Source organism: Ruditapes philippinarum, unplaced genomic scaffold, assembly GCF_026571515.1.
Source record: "Ruditapes philippinarum isolate M1 unplaced genomic scaffold, ASM2657151v2 ctg3843_1_1_1_1, whole genome shotgun sequence".
NCBI classification, from domain to species: Eukaryota; Metazoa; Mollusca; class Bivalvia; order Venerida; family Veneridae; genus Ruditapes; species Ruditapes philippinarum.
In genome coordinates, this window is record NW_026866699.1 from 322,260 (window position 1) to 343,485 (window position 21,226).

A 21,226-nucleotide genomic window follows, 5' to 3' on the forward strand; every position below is an offset into this window, starting at 1 on the left:
TTATATTTTTGACAAGTATAATTTTGCCAATATAGGTCTATTTTACGGAATCATAACTTGCGCTTGATAAAAACTGATCATTCACGGTTTAAAGCAATGTTCTGTTGCTGTTAAATATTTAGAATACGTTGTTTCATTTCCAATGTAGCATTTAATTTGACAGCTTACATTGAGAAAGCTACTTTTTTTTTTATTTCATCTGTGATAATTATGTTTAAGCTTTATGATCGGCAACATTGTAAGTGTATTTTCTTTTTAATCTTTTTAATTTTTGTCCGACAAAGAATTTGTTGCGACAAAGAATTTTTTTGTGGGTTTTTTTTTTTTTGGGGGGGGGGGGGGGGGGGGGGGGGGGGGGGGGGGGGGGGGGGGGGGGGGTTCATATACTCGTACAATACTCTCTGATTTACCCATTTTCACATTTATTAACAAAAGCTCCGTTATGGCGGGACACCATACACTCAAAGGTAAATCTAAGTAAAGAACATGCCTTCAAGATACAGTAGGGTGAACGTGTCAGTTAACACGCAAAACGCACGTTACACGCTATACGAACGCACGATACACGCTATACGGACGCACGTTATACGCACGCAAAACGAAACGAAATACGCAGACGCACGCAAAACGATATACGCTAAACGAAATACGCTAAACGATATACGCACGCTAAAACGCACGCAAAATGAAAACGTTTCTAAACCTTTATTAAAATATCGTAATCATTTTAAGTTTTTAACAACTTTAATAGCTACATGAAGAATTTTGATTATCATATATATGGTAGCTAGAAATGTATATTTTAAACGAGTTTATGTAAGAACTGAAATGCACTCAACCTAGCACCGAAATTAATTTTTGTCACAGCCTCAACAAATGATTTTTAGAAATATTTATAAGCTATCATGCGCTAATATCGAAAGTAAAATAGTTAGGGTAACGTGTTCCTTTTTATGCGCAATCGGATAAAGAACTATCCCTTGCATTCACTACGTTAATCTCTACGTAATAGTCCAACATGGCCGACATTGAAAATGCATTGCAATTTTTCATAAATATACAGTGCTAACAATTAAATTCAGATGGATTTATGAGGCAAATCTATATTTTAAGTGAGGATGCATCATAAACAATCGAACTATATAATCTTGAGTGTAAAATAGAGGAATGAACTATTTTGACAGAAGTCACGAAAACAGATTAAAAACCGGCGGCACGAAATACCCAAATATACCCAAATACACCCAAATATACCCAAATATTGCCCAAATATACCCAAATATAGCAATATTTATTTTTGTTTGTATAAAATATAGATTATAATGAGAAATAAATAAATATTTATAAAATAATATGACTTAGCCTGCTATAACTTTCATTCATTCCGTTGAAATGGGCAGTTAAGATGTTGTAAGAAAATAAAGTTGTGACATTTGCTTATCTACAAATTATATCGCTTCTTTATGAATGCAATTTTAATTCGAGATATGATATTTGTTGTCTACACTTTCTTTTTTAAGGTGTAATTTTGTTGAAATTTCATATCATATAGAAGAAGAATGTCCATGTTATTAAAAAAATAGCTTTAATAGAGTACATATACTGTATCTTGGTTCAAAACACAATGATAGGAAAATGTATATTTGGGTATGTTTGATTATATCTTAGTGAAAGTGTATATTGTATTCATGATTAAAACAGCACTTTTTTAGTATAAAACATTTATTTTTAGTATAATTGGACAATATTTGGGTATATTTAGGCAATATTTGGGTATATTTGGGCAATATTTGGGTATATTTGGGTGTATTTGGGTATATTTGGGTATTTCGTGCTGCCCTTAAAAACACAGGATTCTACCACGGATAACATTCAGGGAAATGGATAACATTAAAGGGAAAAGCTTCCAGAATCAAGAATGATTTAATTGCTGGCACAATACGTAGATTTAAGTTGATTTCCTGTATGTTTCATTGGGACGTCGCAATATTTACTGTGTTGTCGCCAGTAAAAGCTTCTCAAAACGAAAGTGAAAGTAGAAATAAACAATACTGAAATCCAGTGAAATCACTAAAAAAGGTAAAATTTCTAGGGCATTACAATATATGAGTATATATAATATTAAGAACATAATTTTATTTTAGGTCTGAAACTGTAATTGAGAGGAAAAAAATGAGGAAAATAAGGAAACTGGTTGTGATGTGAAGTTATTTGATTTACAAAGACAGCACAACAGAAAATATTTTTCATATCACTTAAAATTGAAATTTATTGACATGCGCTTAATATGTATTAATATGTTTTATCACAGACACACCGGTGGCCCTGCCGATTTTGCCACTCAGTAAATATGGTATTGCACATCCGTGCATATAATTTGACGTGACGTCATTAGCGTTATACAAACATTGTGTAAAGACGCGCTAAATGTTAGCATTATACTATAGGCGCGTAAATGAAAAACTACTCTTATTTCTCTTTTAATGGTCTTTATTTTGTGTATGTGATACAGTAGGGTGAATGTTCCAGTTTACATGCAAAACGCACATTCTGGAAAAAACACACGCACATTACATGCTATACGAACGCATGTACCACGCATGCTTTATGAAACGAAATACGCAGACGCACGCAAAATGAAATACGCTAAACAATATACGCACGCTAAAACGCACGCAAAATAGAAAACGTTTCTAAACGTTAATAAAATATCCTTATCATATAAATTTTTTAACAACTTTAGCAAGATCGTTTAGTGATTTGATTAAATAATAGCTAGCCATTCATGTATTTTAAACGGGTTTATGTTAACTAACTTATCTTATGTCCCAGGTTAGAGCTGTAATGATATCAATCCGCGAATGCACTCAAGCTGGCACAATATTATTTTTTGTCGGGCAGCCTAAACAAATGATTATTGAAATTATAAGCCATCAAGCGCTAAAACATGCATTAAAAATGATTTAACAGGGTCGTCTTTACGCACATTTCTGAAAAAAATACTTTGCTTTATACCAGGAATCTCTTAGATAGATAATAATTACTTCGACACCGCTTCTGGCGTAAACAAAATAAAACGAATGGTAGTAACTTTAGCAAGTCAGCGATAAAATTATCAAATCATTTACATACAGGTGAACAAAATTAATACATGACCTTTTTAAATAAAAAAAAACATACATTGCAGACCGGTAGCCCAACATTTTTTCCAGACAAGGGCTAAATCTATATGTTTCAGGACTTTGCACCTCCTGGACGTTTCGGCCCTGAAAGTTTCAAGCTCAATTTTTAACCACCTTTTGTTCAATTTGATAAATATATATAATAAATACCATGCATTATGGGTTATAATATATTCTAACATGACCGGCATTTACCCTATTGAACATAGAAGAACAGAAAGTGTGTGTTATTATGCAACAGATGCAATGTTTGACATTCTATATTTAGACATGTGACGTAATCATTATACACGTGAGGTAACCACTAAAAATCTGACACGCTGAAAATAAGTACGGAAACAAATCAGGCGCAAATGCTTTTGTTCGAATGTGCATCATTATATCACTCGGGCTACACCCTCATGATATAATTCCTCACATCCGAACTCCAAACAGTGATGTTATTGAGCGATAAAATCACTGTTTGGGATATATTATTTTTTATTAATATAATTATAATATAAAACATACTTGCAAACATCATTGATATAAAAAAGATTTCCGGTGATATAATGTATAATGAAATTTCCCTGGGAAAATAAATATTAATTAAGTAATAATATATCCCAAATAGTGATTTTATCACTCAAAAAAACATCACTGTTTGGCATACATGCCATAATTTTTGGACGGCTTTCCGGGACACTTTTTCATCGCGGCAATAATGGATGTGTAGGCAGTTGTGGAAAAGGGGGGGGGGGGTCAATCGTATAACGTTATTAAATTAGGACGACTTTCTCCTGAATTTTAATGATAAACAGTGTTAACTTACTAGTTTTATAAGTTGTCTTTTAGGTCGACATATTTATCATTTTAAAAGTATTTCTTTATTTAATTTATTATTTCCTAAAAGCAAGTAAGTTGTAAGTTATAAACCCGGTGAATGGGCGCAGCCATGTTGTTCACCTGTTATATCTTAAAGTCATGATAATTACTACATGTCACGTAATGCAATTCTTCCAGTCATAAAAACAAACACAGCAAGGTGATTTATTTGACACCTTTAATTTTTTTTATTTGATAGATATATTTACATTGTTTTGTAATAATTAGACTTTCGGCAAGTTAGCGATTGATCTAAAAATTAATGATTATCGGGGATTAACGATATTGTTTAGGGCCGTAAACAATTAATTAACCCGACCATTAAACGCTGCCGAATTCAACAGAGAATGTTAATTGCCGGTGCACAAAGAATCTATTGCCGAGGGGAATCGACAGTCGATAATTGGGGGCTGTATATTGTAAACTTGTAAGTGTCAACGTTCCTGTGTATTATGTGTACCAGGTTAGATTATGTTTTACGATCTAGAGGTGAAATGTGCGAGATTTGATTTAAGAAAATTTATGAAAATTTTGCAAAATATCATGATTTTTTTTCCGGGATCAAATCGATGCCCGGGACATCTCCGGGACAGACATCCGATTTCCGGGACAATCCCGGCATCTGGGACGTTATGGCATGTATGCTGTTTGGAGTTCGGATGCGAGGAATTATATCACGAGGGCGTAGCCCAAGTGATATAATGATGCGCATCCGAACGACAAACATTGATGTTATCAAGCGATAAAATCACCGATTTGGATATATAATTTCAATTCTAACACGACATCAACAAATAAATGTTGCCGTACTTGATAGATAAGCAATATTGAGCCTTATTTGCTTCCGTACTTATTTTCCGGGCGTCAGATTTTTAGTGGTTTCATCACGTGTTAAATGATTACGTCACATGTCTAAATATAGAATGTCAACTGTGCATCTGTTGCATAATAACACACACTTTCTGTTCTTCTTTGTTCAATAGGGAAAAATGTGGGTTGTGTTAGAATTTGAGTTTTATATGAGTTCTGAAAAAATTATCAGCTGTAAAACTACATGCATATGTTTATTTTTTTTTTTTTTTTTTTTTCAAAAAAATTAAATTCCATAAAAAGATATTGATAAAATATGTTTTAATATAACAGATAAGAATGATTATAGAATTATGAAATGCCTAATGAAATTTAATGAATTAAAGTGTTATATTAAGAATAAACTTCTATTTTGGGCCCGAAACTGTAAGCAATAAAAAATGAGGAAAATGGAGAAACTTGTCAGCCTCATGCACCTCGATCCATAAGTGCCAGGAGGGGAGGAGTGTTGGACTCCAATAATTTGTGAATCATGTGTAAACCGTAAAGTATATGGATTTACCAAAAGAGCAGCGCATCAGAAAATAAAATTATGTTTCATAGCATTGAAATTTATTGACATTTTATGCACTATAATTATGTTATGATATGCTATATTATTATTAAGGAACATTAAATGCCTAATACCTTCCTTTTTGTTACTGTCACAAGTTAAAAAAGAAAGGTGCAGCCTCACCAGGACTTTAACCCGGGACCGTTGGAATACTGTTCTGCCACTCAACCGACTGAACTATATTGTATTAGGCTGCATACGCATCATCTCCCTATATAGTGAACAGTTCGGAACCATTACATATTCCCCTGCTTTATTGAAATTCGTCCTTGAATGGGTACAGTGAACAATGTGAAATAGGACTTTGAGTTTTATACCATCCATCACAGTTCCCTTTGGAATAGGTGATGGTATGAAACTTCAAGGCCAATTTCACATTATTTCATTACTAACTGTTGGTAGTCAAATGTCAAAGGGTGAGAAAAATATGCAGCCTAACTGGGACTTGAGCCAGGGACCCCTTGAATACAGTGTCGAAGCTGACTACCGGCTAAGCTATCAGTCTGCTTGCACATCTTCTCCCCTTAATAGTAAACAGTTCTGAGCTGTAAAAATGAAAAAAATCAGTTTAACAGTATCTTTTTTATGATTCCATATACCATGCCAGTAATGGTCCCCTGACGGGGAAGGGAACACTTCCTTACTGATAGTGGATCTGAACCCCTCTGCCTGCATTATAAGACATTTGCCTTACCTTTTTTTATCTTTCAATGAAATTTGGTGGATTTTTTTCCATATCAATCAAACAGATGTAATTGTAACTCAATATTATAGTAATATGTTGCCTTACTAACTTGGTTTCATTTCCTAGGAGGTTATAATAAGGTAAAATTTTTAAAGATGTAATGTATTTGCTTCATCATAGAAAATTTGCCCTCAATAATAATCTTTCTTCATTGTCAATATAATTCAATGGGGTTTTCTTATTTTAGTCAATTAGATGTAGTAGTTACTTGATAGTATAACATTATTTGGCTTTACTTACTTTGTTTCAGTGACCAGAAGGTTATAAGTTGGTAAACTTACCCAAATTTTAAATGATTTAGTGTGGTAAAGTTATTAATAAGGCATTATAGAAAATTAGCCATTATTTCTTAATTTTCAATGAAATTTGTTGGGATTTTCTTATATAAGTCAATTTGATGTAGGTATATAACTTAATATAATAATACTATGTTGCTTATATATCTTTGATTCATTTACCATGAGGTTATAATCAAGTGATATTACTCCCATTTTTAATGAATTAGTGTGTAAGCTTGTATAGTTATACATCATAGGAAATAAGCCATAATTTTTTGAATATTCAATGTAATTTATTGAGATATTCTTATTTCAATCAATTAGATATGCTTGTTAATTAATAGTATTGATTTATGTTGCACTTATAATTCTGTTTCATTTCCTAGGCTGTTATAATAAGGTAAAAATCCCCATTTTGTAGTGAATTGGTGTTCTATCTTAAGACAGTAAGGTATCTTAGGAAATTTGCAATAACTCTTATATTTTGTAATGAAATTTGGTGGGACTTCCTTACTTTAGTCAATTAGATACGTTTGTTAATTAATATGATAGATTAATGTTCCTCTTATAGCTATTTTAATTTCCAAGGCTCTTATAATTAGGTAAAATTTTCATATTTTGTAGTGATTTAGTGCATTATCTTGGACATTTAGGCATCTTAGGAGATTTGCCATAATTCTCATATTTTGTAATGAAATTTGTTAGGACTACCTTATTCTAGTCAATTAGATATGTTTGTTAATTAATATAATAGATTTATGTTATATAAAAAAATTCTGTATCATTTCCTAAGAGGTTAAGTTTAAGGTAAAATAACCCGGTGTATCAACATTTTATGTGGCACTGCTTTCCTAAATAGTTGGGGTCCACATAGAATTTACTATAACATTTATATTCTTCATGGACAATTCTTGAAATCTTCTTTTTTAAGTCATCTTATTAAAGCTTTTAATTAATAAAGTTTATTTCAATTACATTACTTTTCATAGGGATCTTGTGAACTGACCTAGCTATGAAGCATAAAATTGATATTGAAGGAAAATTAAAATTACAATCAATTGAAATTGTACAGGTCCCAAAAGATATATTAGTATGCAAAATGGGTTTTTGTAAATTTATATAAATACAAAGGAGATATTTAAGTATATTATAGTTAGAATTTTATCAGTTATGTGGTTTATAACTTACTTGAGGAAAGTTAAACAAGTGACTTGGGACTACAGCATACCTATCTAACTCAGCTGAGAAAAATCTTCAAAGAATTATATGGTTGTATATGGAAAGGTTATATACTTTTAAGTTAGCAAAGGGCGACACAGGCTCATCTCGGGTATCTCAAAGGGGTATTATGTTAAGTAATGATTACGGATTGATAAACCTTAAAAGTGATTTTAGATAATATACAGAAAAAAAAATCAAGGAAGCTATATATGTTTATCAAAGTGGGTTATATTATGGACCTCATATAAGATAAAGATATATTTGAGCCGCGTCAGGATAAAACCAACATAATGGGTTTGCGACCAGCATGGATCCAGACCAGACTGCGCATCTGTTCGCTATCAGTGTTATACGGTTTATAAGTGAACAGTAAATTTAAAGCTCACTCCACATACAAAAATAGTAGTCTATGCCTTGATTATGAGCTGACAGATAGGGGAATTTTGTAAAGGGTGGCTTAGCCTGTCTGTTGTGATTACATGTCTAAAAAGTACAACATGGTATATTTTAGCCATCATAGAATTTTTTATCTAGAAAAAAAATCAAGCTATTTTTATTTGTACAAAAATATAGAAATAGTACAATGTACAATGTTTGATTATTAAAATGTTCACTATACATGTACAAATAATGAAACTATTAACAAATGTCGGTACAGCTGCGGTACGGTATTTAGAGGGTCACGGGTTCGAGTCCATGTCAGGATGCACTTTTTTTCTCACCTTGTGATTGACATACATTTGTATAGCCCAGCTAGAAATTAATTCACAATGCTAAGTAACCCTAGGAAATTCGAAGAAATATTTGCATACACAGTAGGTTTATAACTATTCAGTATTTCAACAAGTAAAACGCGTAAGCGGCCGAATAGCTCAGAGGAACTCAAGAGCCGCGGAATCGTATCCCGAGTGTCAGGGGTTTGAGTCCCTGCCAGGCTGTTACATATCAATATAAATCTGTCAAGAAAAATAGGAAGGAACTGTCTAAATAATTATCACCCTAAATAGTATTCGGATAGGATTCGGACAGTCGATCTTTAATGAAAAGTCAGAAGATGAACTTGTAATGGGGGTGGGGTGCTAGTCTGATTACCATCATTTGATTCTTACGAACTTCATATCTAATATATAATGGTACGCATATAAACACCTGTTTGCTGAATTGAATATCAAAAATGTTGCAATGAATTAGTAATTATATCTTATGCGTATGTAAAATAGGATATTAAAACTAATTAATCTTCGGCGTAAAGCATGTAGAAATCTGACCTGTATTCGCCGCGAGGTCACAAACTTTAAAACTTTAATGTAAATATCACAATAATACTTCTTTATATAATATTTCTATTCTTTGACAGGGACACAGAACATCTCTTACATGTTTAAGAAACAAGAAATTTACATAATATATCTAAGATATTCTTTTACTTCTCAATAATAAGTTAACAGACGCTAAACGCTTAGACGAACGCAGACGCACGCTAAACGTTTCTGGGAATAAGAAACGCACGCTTTCAGACGCACGATAAACGAAAAACGATACACGGAAAACGATAAACGTTAAACGCTTGTAAACGATGCACGCTTGAGAAAGCGTTTCAGCAAACGCACGTTGCACGCTATACGCACGCACGTTACACGAAAAACGGACGCACGAAAAACGCTATTTTTGACAACCGAAACGTTCACCCTACTGTAGATAGCAAATTTATTGTCATGAATAGCACAAATGAGGATTTAGAACTTTTTAAACAAGCCCCCTATAATATACTTACAAATAGAAACACAATATCAAAATTCTTTAAATACTGAGCTGATTGCGACGAAAATCGACATTTACCTGAGTTTTGATATAATATACTAGCGTACATGCCAAATATAAACACAGTCATTATGATCTTTCAAATGTTACCCTGTGGAAACCAGTTGACTGCGAACAGACGTACAGGGCAACGTCATACCGTCATACCCTGTAGGTCCCGAAGTAACTCCGGAAGTATAAACAAGAAACAGTAAACTTACCATTTTTCAATCTCTTGTCCAGGAGCCAGGTGTCCAAATCTAAAAATAAATTTAAATATCAAGTTGATTGTTCATTTTAACTTTAAACAAGGTTCATATATGATTATGAAATTTAAAGAAATATTGATTATAGATAATAATAATTCTTTATTCTTTAAATTGTATGTAATCATAAGGTAAACTTACCATCAGAGTATATATTCAGTTCGTAATAGCAGAATGGGTCTGTTTCTATCAGTTCACGCTGAGCATTATTGTTGCTAGGTTGTTGGAAATATAGTATCTCTTCGGATGTTTTTTGGTTGTGAAATGCCGGACATGGCGTTTGGCTATTCTAAAAAAATAATCGTTCAATTGTTTTTTAAAATAACAAATTAATGGAGATGTTATACGCACAACGTCCATGACACTCAGGCAAACATTGGGTTAACATGCAACTTTTTATAAAAATCACGTTCTCAATACTTTTATAATTATTATTTTGTAGCATGCAAGCGTAGTGAAATTTTGAAGTTTCTACTGACTTTGATCAAGTAATAAAATATTCTCTATAATATCAAGATAAATACTTCCTTTGTACTTGCCTTGATAAGATAAAAGCTTGTCCAGTAAATTTTATGGTTAGTTATGTTGATAAAATGGGTTTCATCGTTAATTTCTTCCTTCAGAGTAGAATTCTTGTCTGTCTTAATTTCAATATTTCTTGAGCACAGTTGAATTTGTAGCAAATCTGATCAAATGGAGGGTTTTAATTTGTGTTAGAATCACCTCTTTGCTTCTTATTGTTTAATGAAGTATTAACTTAATATTGTTTGCTTAATATTGTAAACTTTTGCTTCTTTATTACTTTAAGTCCCTTATTAACCCTAAATGTTAAATGTTACTTACTGTTACTTACTAATCGTTCGTTATTCCCCTATTTCGGCATTCCCCTTATTCGTCATTTCCCAAGTTTGTCATTCTCTTTTGTATATTAACTTACGTATGATACAATTATTCATCAAATCTTTAATTCTGATATATAATATACAAATTTATACCCACCGTTTGTCCCGTTATTTATGATTGCAAAGTCAGGCAAATACCCGTACGAGTCCCATCGAGAAATATTTGGTAGAACTATCTCAGAAGTGCTTTGCACAAATCCTGAATAATTGAAATGTCAGTTTTTAATTTTTCAGATGATATACAAAAAAACTATTTCACGTTTTTTCGACAGTTCGGCCAGTCGTGGTACTGTTTAAGCAAGGTTAATACATGATAGTACAAAACATTTTACCTGAAATCGTTTATAGAGATTGTGACACGGTTGTCAAAGAAAATATTCGTTATGATATCTCAATGGCATTCATAACGGTAAATTGAAAAAAATGTGCAAAAAATGTGCATATTAATTTATTAATTAACTTCCACATAATTCATTATTCTGCGGCGGAAATTCTTTAGGAAAAAGTTTTTTGCCGAAATATTATAAACAGATTATTTTATATTAAACACTTAAAATAGAAATGAAACAGATGAAATTCCAGACAATAATGTAATTACTTCAAAGATAGTGAAAGTGTATCAAATTTCACACTAGTTGATACAACAAAGGAAATTGTCTAATTATATATTTCACTAAAACAAAAGGAAAGACAAATAACGGGATTTGCGTTTGTTTAGAAATTCATTTTTTTCTACATTTATCGCGTTTAGAGGATCAAAATAGCCATGAATTAGGGAGATAGATGAACTACAACCTTCTGGACAGCCATTTTCTGTTCCGTAAATACTGAACTTCCAGTTGGGCCATGCACCAATATCTACGGTTGTGTTTCTTCTGATTTTATAGCAAAAACTAAACTTAAACTCGTCTGGACTTGCTGACACAATCATATGTCTGTTTGGATTTTCAAAGAAATGTTCTTTTGTTACATTAATAACTGTTTCATATATACTCTCGCTGTTTTTTATTCGCATATGCCCATGTTGAGATTTTGTCCACGTGATATCTATGTAACCTTCCCGCCATCCATATGAAGATGACTCCGGACAACCATAACGTGTCATAGGTAAAACGTAAGGACCTGCGGGCCAAAGGCTTTTGTTGTCATCCGCCTCCTCTGTATAACAAAATGAATGTTCGTCATTTAGTCTTGTGAAATTAATATACTTATGAACTGTTAATAGCTATGTTCAATATTGATATTAGATAAATGAGATAAAATACATTATTTTCATTATTTGTCAACACAAATGTGTAATTGATTATCAAATACGAGAATATTGTACAGAGGTCCAGCTAGAAACCCCCAAAAAGTAAAACCTTAGAAAGCTTTAAAAAAATGTAAGTATAAATATTTTAAACTTATTTTGTTGCACTTCATACTCGACATGTATACATATGTATTGTGATTGGAAAAAATCTCAGTATACCTTGAAGAAAATCTTCACATTTAACTTCGTATCCTTTTCTTTGTGTACATGTCTTTAGGGTATGTTCTGGTGCAAGTTGATGTGCTGCCGACGCCGACACATTTCCCCCTGTTTGTAAAACATAATGACCGAACATGAATAACGCAGGAAAAATAGAAGAATATTGGCTCTATATAAAGGATTAAGGATCAGTACGAAGTTATAAAGAAACTCGCTAAGCTCAAACTCAGATCTCAGGTATTTGATTGGTCAGAAACTCCCACAGAATGTTCACTAACCTAAAATTTAAAACATAACTCAGAAAAAGGTTTAAAGGTCGAGGCTAAGAACTCACGTTGTATTTAAACATTTCTCTTCATCTGATGCTCATGTGTTTGATTTCAATGCAAACTTATAATATAACCTACACAAATGTATAACGGTCGGACATGAAACGACAATAAATAGTTATGTTTCACAAAAAAAAAATCTAGTATTAATAAGATTATTAATTACTTCATATGATTTTAGAAATGTATCCGTATTTTAAACAAAGGACTTGATTTTTTAAACAGAACTATGAACTGTGTCCTAAGGTTCCTTATCAAATAAATTATAAATCAAACACGTATATTGTAATAGCATGATTGCGATGTCAGAATCCCCAATGAGAGGTAAAAATATAAACAAAGAGCAATAATGATAATAATAATGATAAAAACTGTAAACATTTTCAATACAAAAACAAAATCAAGATACCTTGCCTATCGCGTTTCAACAAAAAGAAGAAAAAAACGGAATGAATGAAGCATTTTCTCAATCCTTTCTCCTTGATATCTGTGTATCGTTCGCCTACAAAGTGATCGATTTACAATCACAATGTTTCCCTCTCAAACAATTATATTTGAAGATAATTTGTCTAAAAGAAATATAGATAACAATGGGGGCATTTTACGATTTAAGTCGGAATTTTGAAAAACAGGTTGTATTAACAAATTGATGGAACTCTCTATTAGCCTTTGATGCTCAGAAACTATTTTATTTTATTGAGAATGGTGTAGGTTTAAGCCTTTGCATGTTCCAAGGTCACACGGATTACTTGTACTTTAAAATAATCCTTACTATGATATAAAAAAAGAATCGCTAGAAATTAGTAAAACGACTAATTGGCAATCTCAAACATCTGAAATGAAAGAAATTAAAGATGTTCCTTAGATCTGTATAAAAATATGTAGCGTGCAGCAATTAAAATGGCTGACAAGATAGCGACAGTGGACTAACAAATATTAAAAATATTTTGATTGCGTATACTATATGTGATAATAATGTTGATGATGATAATTATGATGATGATGATGGTGGTGGTGGTGGTGGTGGTGAAGGCGACAACATAAATGCTTAAAATAATGATAATAATAATAATTATTACTATTATTATTATTATTATTATTATTATTATTATTATTATGATAAAATAATAATAATAATTGTGATAGAAATTGTCCAATAATGCGGAAAGAATTTAATAATTGTCCTCGGTAATACATGTATGTTAAACCAGCTATGCTTTATTGTAAATACAAGTTTCTTCTCAATATGTATGTAAGAAAAAATTTCAAATTAAAATATTTATAAAAATTTATTTATCCATTTATATTTTTTCCATTAAAAGCACATTTTGAATAGTGATGGCTCAATATTTATCTTGTTCTTTTACAAAAGAACTTCTTCAGAAGTCCTTGTTAAACATTATATAATTCAAAACCTGTATGAAATTTAATATAAAAGTATTGTAAATTTAGATAAGTATTAAAACCCAATTATTGTAACGCTGTTAACTAAAAATCCTTAAGTATGATACTTGTCGTCTTTTATCACAATTACTCAAATAGAAACTGTCTTTATAGCAGTATAAAAAGACAATTTTGCAAGCTCTGAAAAGAACTCCACCTTATACCTACGCCTTAGTGACTCAATTTTAGTGATAATGGATTTAATACGACAGAAGCCTTTTATAATTTGCAGTTGCAATTTGTCTAATACAGCTCAAATTATATAAATAACTTCATCTACAACAATAAAAATTTACAATCAAATGATTCCGACGGCCTTTAAATGGTCATTTTCAAACCAGATATTGTTAATATAAAATACAAATTACATTTGACAGTGTAGTAAAAAAGCCATAAAACAAATTACCGTTAGTCGTAAGATTAGGGTTAATAAGGCATATTGAATTAATCATGATGTTATTTGTGTATAATCTAATTCAAATGATAAACCAAATTAAAGACAATGCCTATAATACAGTAATCGGAGGTCATTAGATAACGTGTTTTCATAAGGAATTTATCATGAAGTTATTTGTGTATGATTTTATATATACATCTTATTCAAACGATAAATTAAGTTAAAGACAACGCCTATAAAACTCGCCTCTTTTAATCATGTTAAACCGACGTTTACATTTAAAATCTTTTTTTGTTTTTATCTGAATTTGCTTTATAGAATTTGTATATTTTTTATTTTGTTGCATCTCGTGAAATGCATTCGTACAAAGATATACGTATCTCACGGGAATTTAAAGAATCTGTATTAAAGCACGCGATGATTTAGAATATTCAATATTTTTGCTTTAACTCGTATAAAGAACCTTGATCATAGAAAAAACCTTGATCATAGATAAGCGTTCACATCAAAAATGATAGTCTTCAAAGAACTGTACCCAATGGACTATTTATAAAAGGCTTAAATGTGTCTGTTTTTACTAGGAAAGCGACAAAGTTTCGGGCTATTGATGATTAAAGTAAAATAAATTTTAGAGTACCAAACAGCTATATCAAAAATTACATAAACGCTCTAAGACAATTACTATTAATCAGAATCAGAAAAAATGTAAATTGATAGATATGCATGTATATAAATTCAATTATACTCTTTAACATGTGCATTCACTTCGGAAAATGACAAAGAAACGTTGCTCAGTTTGAATTGATCTTTTGGTTAGAGTAAAAATATTTTAATTTTTGTGTGTGTGTCGCTGAAAAGATGGAATGCTGTCATTTATTTATTTTATATCGAGTTATTAAAATTGTGACCATGCAATACTCGTGAATAATATGGTATAAATCCATTACGTTAAGGTAGCTCGCTACTTTCCGAACGAAATTTGACAACATCTCAGGTTTGGATAATGTTTTGCATGCAAACATGCAGATATGTAAGCTTTTCTTTCGCAACATTATTTTGTAAAGAATTAGTGTTGGTATGGCGTCAACGCGCCCCTATCGGCGGCCGGTAAATAAATTAAAGAACTCCCCATTAGCTTTTGGTGCTAAGAAGCTATCTTTTTTATTGAAAATGGTGTAGTTCTAAGCCTGTATATACCTGACCAAGGTCACACGTATCGCTCATACTTTAAAATAATCCTTATTATGATAAAAAAAGAATCATGAGAGATTAGACAAACGACCAATTGATAAGCTCAAACATCAGAAATAAAAAATCAAAGATGGTCTGTAGATCTGTTTAAAAATATCTAGCTGCAGCAATTTAAATGGCTGACAAGATAGCGACAGTGGACTAGCAAATATTAAAAATCTTTTGAGTGCATATAATATATGTAATAATAATGTTGATGATGATGTTGTTGATGATGATGATGATGATGATGATGATGATGACGACGACGACTATGCTTAATAATAATAATAATAATAATGATAAAATAATAATAATGATGATAAAATAATAATAATAATTGTGATAGAAATTGTCCAATAATGCGGAAAGAATTTAATAATGTACTCGGGAACCCGTTAAACCAGCTATACTCTATTATAAATACAAGTCTCATCTCAATATGTTTGTAAGAAAGAATTTCAAATTAAGTTAACATGGTAATTTATTTTGTCCATTTATATTTTTTTCCTTTACAAACACGTTTTGAATTGTGATGACTCAATATCTTTATTGTTCTTTTACAAAGGAAACTCTTCAAAAGTCCATGTTAAAAATTACATAATTCAAAACATGTAAGAAATTTAATATAAAGTTATTGAAAATTTATAAAAGTATTAAAACCCAATGACTGTAACGCTGTTAACTAAAATACCTTAAGTATAACACTTGTCAATTATCTCAATTACTCGAATTAAAACTGTCTTTATAGAGGTGTAAAAAAGACAATTTTGCAAGCTCTGAAAAGAACCTTATACCAACGCCTAACTGACTCAATTTAATTGATATTTGATACGACAGAACAGTTTTGTTAAAAGCCTTTTAAAATTTGCAGTTCAACTTGTTTAATACAGCTTAAATTATATAAATAACTTCATCTACAACAATAACTGTTAAAATATAAATGATTCCGACGGCCTTCAAAATGGTCATTTTCAAACAAGATTTTGTTAATATAAAATACAATTTACATTTGATAGTCTAGTAAGAAAAGAAAAGTAAGTAAGACGTTAAACAAATTGTCGTTGTTCATAAGATAAGGGGTAATAAGGAATAAGAAATATATCACGATGTTGTTTTGTATAATCTTATTCAAATGACAAATCAAATTAAACAATAAAAAGACAATAACTATTACAGTCATCAGAGGCCATTAGATAACGCGTTATATGATGAATTTATCATAGCGTTATTTGTGTATGATCTTATTTATATACCTCATTCAAATGATGAATAAAAGTAAAGACAATGTCTATGAAAATGCTTCATTTCATTATGATTAAGCCACGTTACATTTTTTTTTTCATTTGAATTTGCTTTACAGATTTTTTCTTCATTTTGTTGCATCTCGTGAAATTCCTTTCGTACAAAGATATAGTATCTCACAGGAATTTAAAGAATCTGTGTTAAAGCACGCGATTATTTAGAATAATCAGTATTTTTGCTTAAACTCGTATAAAGAACCTTGATCATAGAAAAGCGTTCACATCAAAAATGATTGTTTTAAAAGCATTGTACCCAAATGAACATTTATAAAAGGCTTAAATGTGTCTGTTTTCACTAGGAAATTGACAAAGTTTCGGGCTATTCAGGAAAAAAGTAAAATAAATTTTAGAGTAGCAAACAGCTTTCTCAAAAAATACATAAACTCTCTAAGGCAGTGACCATTTATCAGAAAAAATATAAATTGTTAGATGTGCATGTATATAAATTCAATTATACACTTTAACATGTACATTTGCTTTGGAAAATGACAAAGAAACGCTGCTTAGTTTGAATTGTTTTGTTTAGAGTAAAAACCTTCTAATTTTTTTGTGCGTAGGATTTTTATGCTGAAAGTATTGGATTGACTGATGTCACATTAAGACTAAGACTGAGATCAATTTGTCATATGGAATAAAGCCGTTAAACTCTCTTAAATAATACTTATATGATTTGACTGTTTTGACCAACCCAATTTTCATTGACTGTCTAGCTATAAAATGCATCAATCAAACAAAATCTGTTGTAAACGGCTTATGAAATAAAGACGAAAGTTAAACAATAAGATGAAACATTGCCAACTTTTACACGAAGCTTTAACAAAATTATTTCGGTAAAATCTATAATTAAAAATAAAACACACGTAAAACGATCCAAATTAGGAGAATAAAAACGAAAAAATGAAACCATTGAATTGATGAGCACGTATTGAAAATAATTGACGGTATGTGTAAAGAAAACAATTATAATACGATGAAAAGCAATTTATTTGCTGATCTACGCAAGGTCGGTTTACATTCTGTTTTTCTTCTTCTCCAATCTATCCCGATGTGTTCACGTCGCGAAGAAGGCACTAAACAGATCATGGTCAAGCTATCCCAAGTACCAAAAATCACCTGTCGTGACTAACTAGGGAGGTAGTAGCGCTACAAAGACTTGTTGAAAAAAATTTGGAAATGGATTGTCGACATGCTCCGGTTAGACCTTCGAGATAAAGAAAGTGCCTTTACGGTAAAAGACTGACAAGACGCCACCAATGGCACACATCATGGGAATGGCAAATGAGTTTCCGGCGGCGAGTGTAAATATCCTTATAAATAATTACTAATAAACTAAATGCAACGCTATTCTTTTTACCATGTTAATCGCATCCGGGCGTATTATATTTAGTGCTGTTTTTCTTTACAGAAGGTCAAAATTAATAGGAAGTGAAAATGACTAAAATTTATATACAATAATAGTATATTGACAACTCCATGAAATGAAGCAAAAACAAATTACAGTTTACTGATAGTAACAATCCTTGAGTATATTAAATAATGTGAAATGTGTCACATGGTCCGGTAAAAAGTAAGCTTAATATAGATTGTAAAAAATAAACATTCTACGGCGGCAAAAATTAAAAAGAAATTAAACACTGTTCACATTTCAATAAGCATCAACGCATGGCTGGAAAATTAGCATCAACGCATGACGGAGAAACTACCGGGAAATCTAGCATCAACGAATGGCGTGGAAACTACCAGGAAAATTAGCATCAACGCATGGCTGGAAAATTAGCATCAACGCATGGCGGAGAAACTACCTGAAAAATTAGCATCAACGCGTGGTGGAGAAACTACCGGGAAAATAAGCATCAGCGCGTGGCTGAAAAATTAGCATCAACGCATGGTGGAGAAACTATCAGAAAAATTAGCATTAACGCATGGTGGAGAAACTACCTGAAAAATAAGCATCAACACGTCGTGGAGAAACTACCGGGAAAATAAGCATCAACGTACGGTGAAGAAACTACCTGGAAAGTAAGCATTTACGCATGGTGGAGAAACTACCTGGAAAATTAGCATCAACGCATTGTGGAGAAACTACCTGGAAAATTAAGATCAACGCATGGCGGAGAAACTACCGGGAAATTTAGCATCAGCGCATGGCGGAGAAACAACCTGGAAGATTTGCATCAACGCATGGCGGAGAAACTACCTGGAAAATAAGCATCAACGCATGGTTGAGAAATAACCGGGAAAATAGCATCAATGCATAGCGGAGAAACTACTTAGAAAATTATCATTGCATGGCGGAGAAACTACCGGGAAAATTATCATCAATGCATGGCGGAGAAACTACCTGGAAAATAAGCATCGACTCATGGCGGAGAAACTACATGGAAAATTGTCATCAACGCATGGTTGAAAAACTACTTGAACAATTATCGTCAACGCATGGCGGAGAAACTACTGGGAATTTTAACATCAACGCATGGTGGAAAACCTACCTGAAAAATTAGCATCAATGCATGGTGAAGCAGCTTCCTGGAAAATTATCATCAACGCATAGCGGAGGAACTACCGGGAAAATTAGCATCAACGCATGGCGGGGAATCTACCTGGAACATTATCATCAATGCATAGTGGCAAAACTACCGGGAAAATTATCATCAACGCATTGTAGAGAAACTACCGGGAAAATAATTATAAACGCATAGTTGAGAAACTACCGGGAAAATTAGCTTCAACGCATGGTGGAGAAACTACCGGGAAAATTATAATCAACGCATGGTAAAATTAGCAAATTAGCATCAACGCATGGCGGAGAAACTACGTACCAGGATTAACTACTTAACCACTTCAAAGCGTTGCAATTATGCATTCAGTGAGCTAAGATTCTTTAATTATTCTGCTCAATTTATTATCTTGTTATTGAATATGATTGTAAAAATTGATTAAACTAAAGCATTACTGTTGCAAAAGCATGACAATGCTAGCCGCAAATTCAGTGAGAATGTCATAGTAAAAAATATTTTGTCGCGGGTATTAGGGAATAAACAGGATACAGTGTTACAATTTTTGTCTTTCAACGATTAAAAGATAGTTAATTTAAATCTATTAAAAATATGTATGTTTCCAACAAATTGGAACAAATATTTTACATTGCATTTTAAATTTAAAAATCCTGAAAAATACCAGATTAAATAATAGTATTATCCTGAAAGGTTTCAATTAATGACATGCTTTCAATTGTGATTTATAGACGCTCGAACTGTTTAAAAAAATTATGTTACTTTTTGTTTTGGAACACAATCCATTTTCTAAAACCCAGTCTATCAATACAAAATGCATTGATCTATTTCAATTTGAAATGTGATTTTTTCACACGAATGTATATACAATGCAATGTATAAATATATTCTGCACTTGCTATAGAGAAAATCATAATTATAAACATACCCGAAAGAAGGAACCAAACAGTAAATAACATTTCCAGTTTACGCATCGCACTTTTGTCGCAACGTTACATGTAGCAGCGTAGTGTCGAATAAGTGTTTTTCAATCTTGCGCGCTACGTCTGAAAAAGGCGTTGCTCTAAAGTAGCATCGGTGTTATATATCCACTGTCACATTGAAAGACATTCACTGTTTACTTTATCCAATCAGTGCATATCTACGCTGTTATATTGTTGTATATTGCACATATCTATAATATAAATTATCTGCTGATAGAGAATGAAGTTAAAGGCCTGTGTGTGCAAATGCATACTAATAATTCCGTGTCATTTTTAGTAATTATAAAAAAAGACTTACGTATGAGCTATGCTATACTTATCATCATTTAATTGGGGTTGTAAAGCACATATCTAGTTCAGGTTAGCTTCCATTAGTATCGATCATTGCATGGATGATTTTACGATAAAATTACCTACCAGATTAGACGAAAGAGAGATAATGAAGAAATAATACAAAGGAACTACTGCCGACTAGGCATGGCCGACATATAGAAAAACAACAAATATAACACAGGCGCGTTGTCAACTCTTATCCCTCACGTCCAGTGTACTTTGGCAAGCATACTGCAGATCACATGTGAAAAATTTATTTATCTCCATGAACTAGTGATGATAATAAAATATGAATTAGTGTTTAGTTATTGAAAATGTAGAAATAATGACCTTGTCCTGACAAAACCTCGAGTGTGGGAAATATGGGACCAACATTCCTGCAAATAACTTTTGCTATAAGTGACTGACCAAATCAATCCAAATGAACACGCAAAAAGAAAAACGTTACGAACCGAGTTGAGTGATTTTTTTCCAATAAATATCATTAACAAAAATAGTTTAAATATATATTTCAATAAATGGTCCTAAAACCGATGTACATA

At 31.8% G+C, this 21,226-nt stretch overlaps 1 long non-coding RNA gene across 1 annotated transcript; it reads right to left on the reverse strand.

Annotated features, from left to right (window-relative positions):
* Positions 1–10,324: 10,324 nt before the first annotated feature.
* Positions 10,325–11,680, reverse strand: LOC132733387 (uncharacterized). Its single transcript, XR_009626160.1, has 3 exons — positions 11,477–11,680; positions 10,779–10,880; positions 10,325–10,464 (listed from the first exon to the last, which is right to left on the reverse strand). It is a non-coding gene; the product is annotated as an uncharacterized LOC132733387 (long non-coding RNA).
* Between the last annotated feature and the right edge of the window lie 9,546 nt (positions 11,681–21,226).